This window comes from Carcharhinus amblyrhynchos, chromosome 19, assembly GCF_965287045.1.
Source record: "Carcharhinus amblyrhynchos chromosome 19, sCarAmb.v2.hapA, whole genome shotgun sequence".
Lineage (NCBI taxonomy): Eukaryota > Metazoa > Chordata > Chondrichthyes > Carcharhiniformes > Carcharhinidae > Carcharhinus > Carcharhinus amblyrhynchos.
The window spans coordinates 30,114,890-30,128,240 of NC_137342.1; the positions used below are offsets into that span (position 1 = coordinate 30,114,890).

The 13,351-nt window shown below is 44.9% G+C and overlaps 1 protein-coding gene across 1 annotated transcript in view; it reads right to left on the reverse strand.

The window, feature by feature from the left end:
• fbxl13 (F-box and leucine-rich repeat protein 13) overlaps window positions 1-13,351 on the reverse strand; it is a 246,667-nt gene that overhangs the window by 160,292 nt on the left and 73,024 nt on the right. The window lies entirely within an intron of this gene.

Genomic DNA, 13,351 nt, shown 5'->3' on the forward strand with positions numbered 1-13,351 from the left:
TAATGTTTTATTCATTTTTACTTCTTTTTTTTAAAGTTTTGTAAACATTTTGTTATAATAAAAAGACATTACCTTTGCCCAGCAAAACCATGACACTTCAATGTCCCATATTGTGTCCCGTATTTTAAGTGTAATGAAGTAAAATGAATCCTATTCTTCAATTGGGAAATTGGTGGGATTGCATCAGACATTTCTCCCTTCACTAACTTCAATGGAGAGTAAGATCAAATTTGATATAAAACAGGGTGTGAACCTGAGCTCAGTAGTGTGGTTGGGTAGGTTTAAAACTAAATTGGCAGTGGAGAAGGCACCAGCAAATAGAAATAGAAGAGAATAAGAAGCATAAAAGAGTGAGAAAGCATTCGATGGTACTAGAAAGCATAGTAATTACATATCACACAGGAGCAGACTATGAAGGACCATGAGGGATAGAAAGACCATTTAGAATGTATGTAAGTAAACCAACAATTTGTGGTGAAGAGGATTGTTGAACTCCAAGCACAAATAATAATGTGGGAATATTTGTTTTATTCTTTTATAGCATATAATTACCGCTGGCTAAGCCAGCATTAATTACCCTAAATGCCCCTGTAAAGGTGGTGGCGAGCTGCCTTCAAACACTGCAGTGTATGTGCTGCAGATATACCCACATTGCTTTTAGTAAGTGAGTTCCAAGATTTTCATCCAGTAAGAATGAAGGGTAGAGACCCGAACCTGGACTCACCAGCTGGCAATTTTTTAAGTGAAGCAGCGTGAAATTGAAGAAATGGGATAACTTCTGGGTTCCAGCCCACTATTCCAATGTTGCAACAATTTTACAGTGGCACAAGTCAGGAGGGTGATGGAATATTCTGCATTTGCCTGGATAAGCGCTGATCCAACAACACACAGAAGTTCAACATCATTCAGGACAAAGCAGACTGTTTAATTGGCATCCCTTCCACAAACATTCACTCCTTCCACCACTGACAAACAATGGCAGCATTGTGTACCATATACAAGATGCACTGTAATAACCTACCAAGGCTTCTTAGCCAGCACCTTTCAAACCCATGACCACTACCATCTAGAAGGGCAAGGTCAGCAGATTCATGGTAACACCACCACATTGAAGTTTCCCTATAAGTCACTCATATTCTGACTTGGAAATGTATTGCTCTTCTTTTGCTGTCATTGGGTCAAAATCTTGGAATTCCCTTCCAACAACACTATGGGTGAACTTACACCACAGGGACTGCAGCGGTTCAAGAAGGCAGCTCACCATTATCTTCTCAAGGGCAATTAGGAATGGACAATAAATGCCATTCTGGCCAGCAATGCCCACATCCTATAAATGAATTAAAAAGAACTAAGGGAGTGATCTTACGCTCGTCAAGCCAGTTGATCAATGTGGCAAGCCAGTAAGATCACGAGAGAAACAAAAAACCGGTTTGCACCTAGTTTCTCATCTCTTACGATGATACTGGCACTGAATTGCCAGCATAATTAGCCTTGCATCTTCCCAGATGCGAAGCTGATTTTGATATTCATTAGTCAATTTAAATATTATTAGTGAGCCTGAAATGCAATCGACCGAGCTAACTTGCCTTAACAACGTTGCCAGTGGAGGTCTTCACCTGTGAGGATCACGGATGGTCCCCAGCAATGGGAGCAGATGTGACAACCTCGCCAGTCATACCAGAGGCCATTGAAGCCCTTCAGGTGGTTTGGGGCAGTTCCCCTTGGGCAATGCCAACATGGTACTGCCAGCCTGGGACCTTGGCAGTGTCAACCTGGCATGCTAGCACCTCTCACTGGGCAGTGCCCACCAGGCACAAGGCAGTCTCAAGGAATGGGCCTTAAGGGGTAGGACATGAAGGAGAGGCAGCACATGGGGAGCTGTGCATTCTGCAAACAGGGATTACCAGGGCAGCGGTCAACTGGGAGTGGGGTGACCTGGGCAGCAATCAGCTGGGGGGGGTGAATGGAGGTGACGATTGGCGAGAGGAGGTCAGAATCGGGGGTGGGACAATCAGGGGTGCGTGAGAGGCAATGTTTAGGGGGTGGTAGAAGAGTGCCAATTTCTCAATGCACAACATACTCTTGTATATAGTGCGCTTGGAGGTCAGGCGCATGTGCAATAACACCCTCTAACAGTCAGGAGTTGGCTTCCTGATGTGAATAGACTCTGTCCACTCCCCCTACTGGTGAGAATCACAGATTGGCTAACTTAGTTTCTGTTTGGATAAGAGTGATTATCACATAATAAAATTTAGATTAGGATTGAAGTAGAGCTAAGCACAATGTAAAATAGAACTTCTAAGTTAGAAAAGGGCTAACTTCAATGGGATGAGCAAGGATCTATCCAAGATAAAATTAAACCAAAAAGGCAGAGAATCAAGTACCTTGTCCCTTGACTTCCAAAAGGCTGTCCACTATGTACAAGGCACATGTCATGATTTTGGATTACTCTCCACTTGCCCAGATGAATGAGACTCTAAACATTCAGGAAGGTTGACACCATCCAGGACAAACTAGCATGCTTCACTGATATCCCACGTCTCACCTTAAACATTCATTCTCTCCATCAATAATGCACAGTAGTAGCAGATTGCATCATATTCAAGATGTACAGCAGCAACTCACTAAGGCTCCTTTGGCAGTACCCTGCAATTCTGCGACTTTGACCACAGAAGGACAAGGTCAGGAGGCACATTTAGGGAGAGTTGCAGGTGGGAGTAGCAGCAACCAAAACGTCAGAAAATTGCCAGCGTAAAAATGGTTTCCAATTTCCCTTCATGAATGTTCATTAAAACAGCTGCTGAAGAAATCCCAATATACCTTCCTGTCTTTTGTCACACCAGTGGAAAATTCAGTCTGCCTCAAACCCATTTGAAAACGAGTGACATGCACAAGTCAGACCTCAGGTCACTCATGACTTTAAGGTCAGTACAACCTATGTAGACTACCTGCGATACTGCTGAGCCACTCTTACTGCAGTCGATACCACACTGTAGGGGCTATAGTGCTGGTTCTCTACTGCTCATTGCCAATGCTGTCTGCAAGGGCTGTGGGACTCATGCAACCTCCACTTTCAGACACTGGCTAGTACTGCTCCTTGGATTGGAGAAGTCTTCTGCTCCCTGTGCCTGACGCCATGGTCCTCAAAGACATCACTGTGCCGCTGGACTCACGCAGACTCCATTTTCAAACACTAACCAGTTTGGGAAGTGCGGGGTCTTCTGTTCCTGGTGCCTGACCCTGTAGTCCTCAAGAACACAACTCTGCTATAGGTCTCATGCAGCTTCCACATTTAGGGACTCAAATTTTGACTGGACTTGGACGTAAAAGGAGGGTAGGCTGCTGAAGATAAGATGGAGGGGTGCAATGGGAAGGAAGTCTGTGCACAGAGTGGGAATAAAGAGAAAAGGGGCATGATGGAAGGTAGAGGGGCAAAGAGGCTGATGAAGAACAATGGAAGGCAAAACAAAGACCAAGAGGTGGGAAGCTGGAGTCCAACAAGCATGTATGAAATGCTGAGAAAATGGTCACATCTTTTGCTGGAGGGGAATGCATGCAGATTCTGAAATAGGAGGGGAGTTGTTAGAATGGCTCATTAGTGATGGTAAACATCAGCACAGAAGTTGGGGGCTGTGGTTTGGGTGGGGTACTGTTGTCCTTAGTCCTTATGCAATAGCAATTCTGGGAAGGTTAAAGTCTTTGACCTGGAGCTTGCCGATGGGAGCCACAGAGTGTAGGCACTCCAGTGGCAAAATTGAAAGGAGTCACAGATTATTGGCAGTCCAGAAGCTAGCTGATCTCACAGTCGGAAGGCAAAGATAGGAGATAGTACAGATATGCAGCAGACATACAGCAAGAGCAATCATTGGGAGCATGGTGTATCCCAGCTGCAGCAGGGGCAAAGGCTATGTGCTCCACAGGAAAAAAGCACAGCTTGGCGTGCAGGGTTGTCTTATAGTCGCTGTCCCTGGGTTTGGCAGGCTCTTACTGGGCTGCAGAAGGAATGATAGTAGTGACTGAAAGCATCTGCAGCTGGAGATTGGGAAGACAAAATAAAGGGACGATGGATGTGAAGCTCTGATATGGCACATTCACTTTGGTAGATGATTGTGCTCGCAGGCTGTAGATGGGGTGGATAGAGGTCCACATGAGGCATGGGTACTTTGCAGGTGAAAGGTTCAGTGGGGAGGGATGGAATATCTGCTGGAACAACAACGCGATACAGTATTTCTGGGGAAGGCTAGAGAACAACTGGAGGAAGGTCTATCTTCACATGGTGAAGCTTGAGATAAATTCAGGCCCATGGACAAAGAGGGAGGGAGCACTGAATGATGTCCTGAAGTAGAGGTGTGGAAACACCATTTTGCGGATTCACAGTAATGGTGTTCTTTGTACATGAAAGTACCAGCAATTCTGTCCAGGTGGGCTAAGGGATCCCTCCTTGGAACGCACACTCGCTTGTCAGTGCAGCAGCAGTGGATCGATTCAGGTTAGCTACAAAACAGGAAGACCTCTTTGCCTAGGAAGCAACTGAAAGCCAATCCCTTCATTAGCACTATTAAAGAGATACACATAACTTACTGGCTTCACATCAAAGTCGCATCAAAGCAACAGTGTAACATAGGAAAGCAGACAAGGTCAATACAGGTAATAATGAAGAGGGCACATCTGCATCATATATGGCATCCATCAATGAAGGTCAATTGCAACTTCAGCATAAATGCCATTAATAACTGGCCAAACGGTTTCAATCATTGAAAGGTTATTAGAATGCTACTTCAGAGAAAGGAGTGCAGATCTAGAACAAAGGACAAAGAACAAAGAAAATTACAGCTCAGGAACAGGCCCTTCGGCCCCCCAGGCCTGTACCGACCATGCTGCCTGACTTAACTAAAACCCCCTACGCTTCCAGGGACCATATCCCTCTATTCCCATCTCATTCATGTACTTGATGTACTTGTCAAGACGCCCCTTAAAAGTCACTACCTTATCCACTTCCACTACCTCCCCGGCAATGAGTTCCAGACACCCAATACTCTCTGTGTAAAAAATCTGCCTCATACATCGCTCTTAAAATTTGCCCCTTGCACCTTAAATCTATGCCCCCTAGTAACTGACTCTTCCACCCTGGGAAAAAGCTTCTGACTATCCATTCTGTCCAGGCCTCTCATAATCTTGCAGACTTCTATCAGGTCTCCCCTCAACCTCCGTCGCTCCAGTGAGAATAAACCAAGTTTCTCCAACCTCTCCTCATAGCTAACTAATGCCCTCCATACCAGATAACATCCTGGTAAATCTTTTCCGTACCCTCTCCAAAGCTCCACATCCTTCTGGTAGTGTGGTGACCAGAATTGAACATTACATTCCAAGTGCGGCCTCACTAAGGTTCTATAAAGCATCAATATGACTTGCCAATTTTTAAACTCAATACCCCAGCCGATGAAGGCAAACATGCCGTACACCTTCTTGACTACCTTCTCCACCTGCATTGCCACTTTCAATGACCTGTGTACCTGTACACCTGTACATCCAGATCCCTTTGTCTATCAATACTCCTAAGAGTTCTGCCATTTACTGTATATTTCCTTTCTGTATTAGATCTTCCATAATGCATTACCTCACATTTGTCCGGATTAAACTCCGTCTACCATCTCTCCGCCCAAGTGTCCAACTGATCTATATCCTGCTGTATCCTCTAATGGTCCTCATTGCTATCCGCAAATCCACTAATCTTTGTGTCGTCCAAATCATTTATATACATTACAAACAGCAAAGATCCCAGTAGACCTGTTGGACTTTGGCCTGGTCTCGTGAGACTTCTTACTGTGTTTACCCCAGTCCAACACCAGCATCTCTACGTCATGTCCAAAGGTGTGCAGGTTAGGTGGATTGGCCGCGCTAAATTGTGCCTTAGTGTCCAAACACGTGTAGGTTAGATGGATTGGCCATGCTAAATTGCCCCTTAGTGTCCAAATATGTGCAGGTTCAGTGGATTGGCCATGCTAAATTGTCCCTTAGTGTCCTGGGATGTGCAGGTTCGGTGGATTGGCCATGCTAAATTGCCCCTTAATGTCCTGGGATGTGTAGGTTAGGTGGATTGGCCATGCTAAATTGCCCCTTAATGTCCTGGGATGTGTAGGTTAGGTGGATTGGCCATGCTAAATTGCCCCTTCGTGTCCAAAGATGCGCAGGTTCGGTGCATTGGCCATGCTAAATTGTCCCTTAGTGTCCTGGGATGTGCAGGTTAGGTGGATTGGCCATGATAAATTGTCCCTTAGTGTTAAGGGGATGAGCAGAGGTTAGAGGTGGGTTTAGGATCTGAGTGGGATTGTGGTTGGTGTTGACTTGATGGGCCAAATGGCCTCCTTCTGCACTGTAAAAATTCTATGATCCCTGAGGAACACCACTGTCACAGCCCTCCATTCAGAAACACATCCTTCCACTGCTACCCTCTGTCTTCTTTGACCGAGCCAGTTTTGTATCCACCTTGCCAGCTCACCTCTGATCCCATGCAACTTCACCTTCTGCACTAGTCTGCCAAGAGGGACTTTGTCAAAGGCCTTAGTGAAGTCCATAGCCAACATCCAAAGCCCTACCCTCATCAACTATCTTTGTCACTTCCTCAAAAAACTCAGTCAAGTTCATGAGACACGACCTCCCCTTCACAAAAACCATGTTGCCTCTCACTAATATGTCCACTTATTTCCAAGTGGGAATAAATCCTGTCTCAAAGAATCCTCTCCAATAATTTCCCTACCACCGATGTAAAGCTCACCGGCCTGTAATTATCTGGATTATTCTTGCTACCCTTCTTAAACAAAGGAACAACATTGGCTATTCTCCAATCTTCTGGGATCTCCCCTGTAGCCACTGAGGATACAAAGATTTCTCTCAAGGCCCCAGCAATTGCCCCTCTTGCCTCTCAGTATTCTAGGGTAGATCCCATATCTTGATGTTTCTCAAGAACCTCAATACCTCATCCTTTTTGATCTCAACATGACTCAAACTATCTACACATCCTTTCCCAGGCTCATCATCCACCAAGTCCTTCTTTTTGGTGAATACTGACACGAAGTAGTCATTTAATACCTTGCCCATTTCCTCTGGCTCCACATATAGATTCCCTCCCTTGTCCTTGAGTGGGCCAACCCTTTCCCTGGCTACCCTCTTGCTCTTCATATATGTATAAAAAGCCTTGGGATTTTCCTTAATCGTGCTGGCCAATGCTTTTTCATGACCCCTTTTAGGTCTTCTTATTCCTTGCTTAAGTTTCTTCCTACTTTCCTTGTATTCCACACTTGCTTCCTGTATTCCCAGCCTCCTAGCTTTGACAAATGCTACCTTTTTCTCTTTGACTAGGCTCACAATATCTCTCGTTATCCAAGGTTTCCAAAACTTGCCATCCTTATCCTTCATCCTTACAGGAATCTACTGGTCCTGAATCCCTATCAACTTTCACTTGAAAGCCTCTCACATGCCAGATGTTGATTTGCCCTCAAACATCTGCCCCCAATCTATATTCTTCGGTTCCTGCCTAATATTGTTGTAATTAGTCTTCCCCCAGTTTAGCATCTTAACTTGAGGGCTACACTTATCTTTAACCATCAGTTCCTTAAAGCTTACTGAATTGTGGTCACTGTTCCCAATCTGCTCCCCTACTGAAAATCGGCTCATTCCCCAATACCAGGTCCAGTATGGCCCCTTCCCTAGTTGGACTATCTACATACTGTTTCAGGAAGCCCTCCTGGATGCTCCTTACAAACTGTGCCCCATCCACGCCCCTAGCACTAAGTGAGTCCCAGTGAATATAGGGGAAGTTAAAATCTCCCACCACAACAAGCCTGTTACTTTTACACCTTGCCAAAATCTGCCTACACATCTGTACCTCAATTTGCCGCTGGCAGTTGGGTGACCTATAATAAACGCCCAACACTGTGACTGCACTTTTCTTATTCCAGAGCTCTACCCATATTGCCTCGCTGTATGAGCCCTCCGAGGTGTCCTCCTGGAGTACAGCTGTGATATTCTCCTTAACCAGTTGTGCAACTCCCCCACCCCTTTTACATCCCCCTCTATCAAGCCTGAATCAACATTATCCTAGAATGTTAAGCTGCCATTCCTGACCTTCCCTTAACCAAGACTCTGCAATAGCAACAACATCATTGTGGAAGGATAATATTGGCCTTGGACGGAGTACAGAGAAGGTTCACCAGGCTGATGCCGGAGATGAGGGGGTTAGCTTATGAAGAGAGATTGAATAGACTGGGTCTGTACTCATTAGAGTTTAGAAGGCTGAGGGGGGATCTTATAGAGACTTACAAGATAATGAAGGGGCTAGATCGGGTAGAGGTAGAGAGATGCTTCCCGCTTAGAAAGGATATAGCAGAACTAGCCTCAAAATAAGGGGTGGGCAGTTTAGAGTGGAGTTGAGGAGGAACTTTTTCACTCAAAGGGTGGTGAATCTCTGGAATTCTCTGCCCGTTGAAGTGGTGGAGGCTAGCTCGTTGAATATATTTAAGTCACGGGTAGATAGATTTCTGATAGTCAAGGGAATTAAGGGTTATGGGGAGAAAGCGGGGAAGTGGAACTGATTCACTTCAGATCAGTCATGATCTTATTGAATGACGGGCTAGATGGTCTACTCCTGCTCCTATTTCTTATGTTCTTATGTTATCATAGTTTCTAGAACTAATCCAAGCTCTAAGTTCATCTGCTTTACCTGTTGCACTTCTCGCATCGAAACAAATGCACTTTAGTCCATCAGACCCTCTCTGATTTGCAATCCCACCCTGCCTGCTGTTCTCTGAGTCTTACTGGCCCTACTCTCTCATTCCCCTTCAGCTAATTCACCTTTGCTTTGGGTTCACCCCCTCCCCTCCCCCTGCCAAACTAATTTAAATCCTCCCGTGCGACACCAGTAAACCTCCCGGCCAGAATATTTGTGCCCCTCCAGTTTAGATGCAACCCGTCCTTCTTGTATAGGTCCCATCTGCCCCGGAAGAGACCTCAATGGTCCAGATATCTCAAACCCTCCCTTCTACACCAGCTGTTTAGCGACATGTTGAGCTGCACTATCTGCCTATTCCTAGCCTCACAAGCACGTGGCACAGGGAGTAATCCTGAGATTACAACCCTGGAAGTCCTGCTTTTTAACTTTCTACCTAATTCCCTAAACTGCTGCTGCAGGACCTCATCACTCTTCCTGCCTATGTCTTAGCACCAATATGTGCCACAACCTCTGGTTGTTCACCCTCTCCCTTCAGAATGCTTTCTGTCCATTCAGAGATATCCTGGACCCTGGCACCAGAGAGGCAACATAACATCCTGGAGTCTCTTTCACGTCCACAGAAATACCTATTTGTACCCCTAACTATACAGTCCCCTATAACTATTGCTCTAGTCTTCTTTGTCCCTCCCTGCTTAATAATACAGCCAGTCATGGTATCACTGCTTTGGCTGCTGCTGCTTGTATCCACTGATAGCCCATCTCCCCCAGCAGGATCCAAAATGGTATACTTGTTAGAGAGAGGGATGACCACAGGGGATTCCTGCATTGATTGCCTGCCCCTTCTGGCAGTTACCCATCTATCTGCCCACACCTTCAGTGTGACCACATCCCTAAAGCTTTTGTTTATGACACTTTCCATCTCCTTCATGCTCCTAAGTGCACCCAACCGCTACTCCAACCTGTCCATGTGTTCTGTAAGGAGCTGCAATTGAGTGCACTTCCTGCTGACATAGTCATCCGAGATGTTGGAAGCATCACGAATCTCCCATATCCCCCAAGTGCAACATGTAAACCCACTGACCGACATTTCAAGCACAAATGAAATTATTTGAGTAATGCGTATCATTTACAAACAGATGAACAAGGAGCAGGAGTTCAGGCCCTTGAGCTTGCTCTGCCATATCATAAGATCATGGCTGATCTGATAGCAACTTCAAATCTGCATCCTGCCTACCCACGATAACCTTGGTTACTATGGATCAATCAACCTCTGCCTTAAAAAGCTTTCAAAGAGTTCTTCCACCACTTTTCAGGAAAAGAGTTCCAAAGACTCACGGCCCTCTGGGAAAATAAACGATCCCTTTGTTGTGGGGAATTAAAGAAATGGTTACCTGGGAAGGGTCATTAAACAAGCACTGGCTTTTAGCACAGACAGTTACTTAAAGTTAAAACATGCAGGAACCGAAATGCTGCAGGAAGCTAGTTAGGGCTTGAGGCACTTTAAGATAAGGGCAGACCCAGAATAATATGTTTGATAATAAGGACAGCCACAGGTGGGAACATAAATACACACTTCAACAACATCACCCACTGAATGAACAGAGCAAAACCAGTCACTGATAGAGGAAATGTACCCATCCTATGAACAATGCTATGTTAACTGCCCATGTCTGTACCTGTCTGCTTGTAACGATGTGTTAACTACCGATGTCCGTAATCTGCCTACTCAATTTATAATGATGCATTAAACGCCTAATATCCGTACTACCTATTGTATAGAAGGTATAAAAATGATCAACTGCTATTGTGTAATTGAGACGGTAGCTGCCAAGTACTGCGGAGTGCCAGTGCTTTCTCCCGAAGCTTCGTGTCCAAAATTATTGAACCTCCAAGTCTGACTCCGGTGGTAAATTTCCCACAAACCTTAGTTTAAACTGTGACCCATAGTACTAGATTTTCCCACAAAAGAAAACATCCTCTCCACATCCAACCTGTCAAGACCCCTCAGAATCACTTTATCATTCCATAGAGGGCTCCAGATGTCACATTTCAGAAATGCCATCTTGACCTCCTCAATGTGTGTGCTAGCATTTCAGAGACAATGTTGTATCAGGCACCATGCAGCTAAGGCAACAAAAGATTTGGATCCCTACATTTTCCATGGGTTCCTAACTCAAAAGCTTCATCTTACGGACCCTAATCATTTTTATTTTTAATGTTTCATTTTAGAGAGAAGGGAAAATGACAAATGGATCCAGGGCTCAATGTTGTATTTGTTAGAGTCCTAGTGCAACGGAAATGGCAAAGGAGGGAAAAACATCATCAAGCACAGCTCCTACAGGAGGTACCACCTGAGGGACATGGTCTAGGGAGCTAGAACACACAAGAGGATGAGGAGGAGAGATCAGGAGAGGTGGCTTGCCAGACCTAGGCTTTATCATCAAAATGTTCCTGTTACAAATGACTGAGAGGCAGTGCCAGGCATGCTTGCATTTGTCCCAAGATCTAGTACATCACGTAGTCACATTCTTCTGGAAGTCCTGACATCAGCAGTGGAGGCTTCTACTGCCAGTAAATATATGCTCAATTTATTTGTCTCCAGATCTTTCCAAGAATCAACAAGGGATCTGTGCAGTATCTCAGTCCAAAGTCATCAATAACCTTTACAGGAAGGCCCATCATTATGTCAGGTTTGCTCTGGATGAAGGAAGCTGATTTCCCAAGAGTATAGGGTCTAATAGACAGCACTCACATAGCTATACAGGCTCCCTGGCAGCTGTCCCTAATGTTTATGAACAAGGGCTAAAATTCCATTAGTGTACAACTGGTGCGTGAGCATTAAAAGCACATCCTGCATGTCTGTGCACTTTTCCCAGGAGCAGTCATGACTCTGACATCCTGAATCATTTCCAGGTGCTTGAGATTTTTGAGGGGCCAGGATGTCTGTAGGGATGACTGCTTTAGGATAAGGAGCACCCACTGTAACACTGGCTAATAACTCCAGTGAGTCACCCTCAGTCATGCTGAGGAGAGTTACAATGCTGAGGAGAGTTACAATGCTGCTCACAGCTTCATATGCCCTCTTACAGAGCAAACAATAGGGCTGCTGAAGATGCACTTCAGATGATGGCTCACTGAGATACACACCACATAGGGTGTACTGTGCCCTTCACAACGTGGCTATGCAAAAAAGTGAGCCTATGCCAGAGGGTGAACTGGAAGACAATGAGAACTCATCGAAAGATGAAGATGCAGAGGGCCAGGAATTTCAAGAGGCTGATGAGGGCCAACATGAACAATGATTATGCCATGGAGGAAGGGAGATATGGAAGACAAGCCCATGATAATTTAATTGCTGACAGCTTCCTGAAAGGATAAAGTGAAGTGAGGTCATTACAGCCACATCTCTCCCAGTCCTCAAATCCATTTCCTGTCATCTCTGGGGATGTCCAACCAATCATTGAGCGAACAAATCCTGAATTCACGCTTGTGCATTCTGGCTTCATGAATAGCTAAGGCATAATCTCAGCTTTGATCTGCATTGTCTTATTTAGGAACTGTGAGTCTACTGAGGAAGAAGGGCAATATTAGCGACATAAACACTGCTGTGACTGAGATGAGGACCTGCTTGTGGATCTCATCCAAAGATGCATATATTGTGTTCTGGCATTTCCACTGAGGAGACCCAAATACCACTAGTGTGTCAGTGCTACTATGCTGCTCTCACTCAGTGGTGTTCCTTGAGGAAGATGTAGTAGAAATGGTTACATCATGCACTTCTAATAAATATTTAAACATATCTCCCTGATAACACACAAGCGTATGGAAACTAATTCATCTGAGGTTAACGTCACATAAATATCAACCTCAGAGTGGGATACTGTCACTGAGTCAAAAGGTGGCTAAACCTTGACATAAAGGTTCCAAAGTGCAAATTCACAACTCCTTCAACTGACCAGAGCATTCACAAACCCATTAAATATATTCACAAAAATGCAATTTATTTAGTGATATTACATCTGCAAACAGATGTGATATCAATTCTTTATAATTTTCCTAACCATACATACAGCCCTGACATCCATAGCCAAGATGGGGGCAGCTTGCTGACTTACATTCTGATACCTGTGATGACCTTGGCAGAAGTCCTTTTTGTTGGTCCAAGGCCTGGAAGTTCCTGCCATGATAAAGATCTCCTGCTCAGGGACAGGACTACCCTCGGTGGCCCGTACAGCTGGAATAGGTATGGGGACAGGCAGAGGGGATTGTGAGCAGCTGCACACCCTTAAAGTGTCCTAAGTGAAGACCCCTGGTGAATCCTGCTGATGCTCTTCCTCCATGCGGGTGACCAAGACATATCTAATTGGAGTCAAAGATTAACCAATTGCTGAAACTAATTGAAAAAAAAACTATAGTATAGTTAGTATTTCATCTTATTAACACAGAAACCATGAAATGATCTTCATAAGAATCCAAGCCAAATATGTCTGCATGAAGTGACTATGGATTGATGAGCTTTGGCTCAGAGTCTTTGGACTGGAAACTGAGCTATGGGCACTATGACACATCAGGGAGGGGAGAAATTACCTGAATGCCTATACCAGGAGGCAGACACACCCCCTT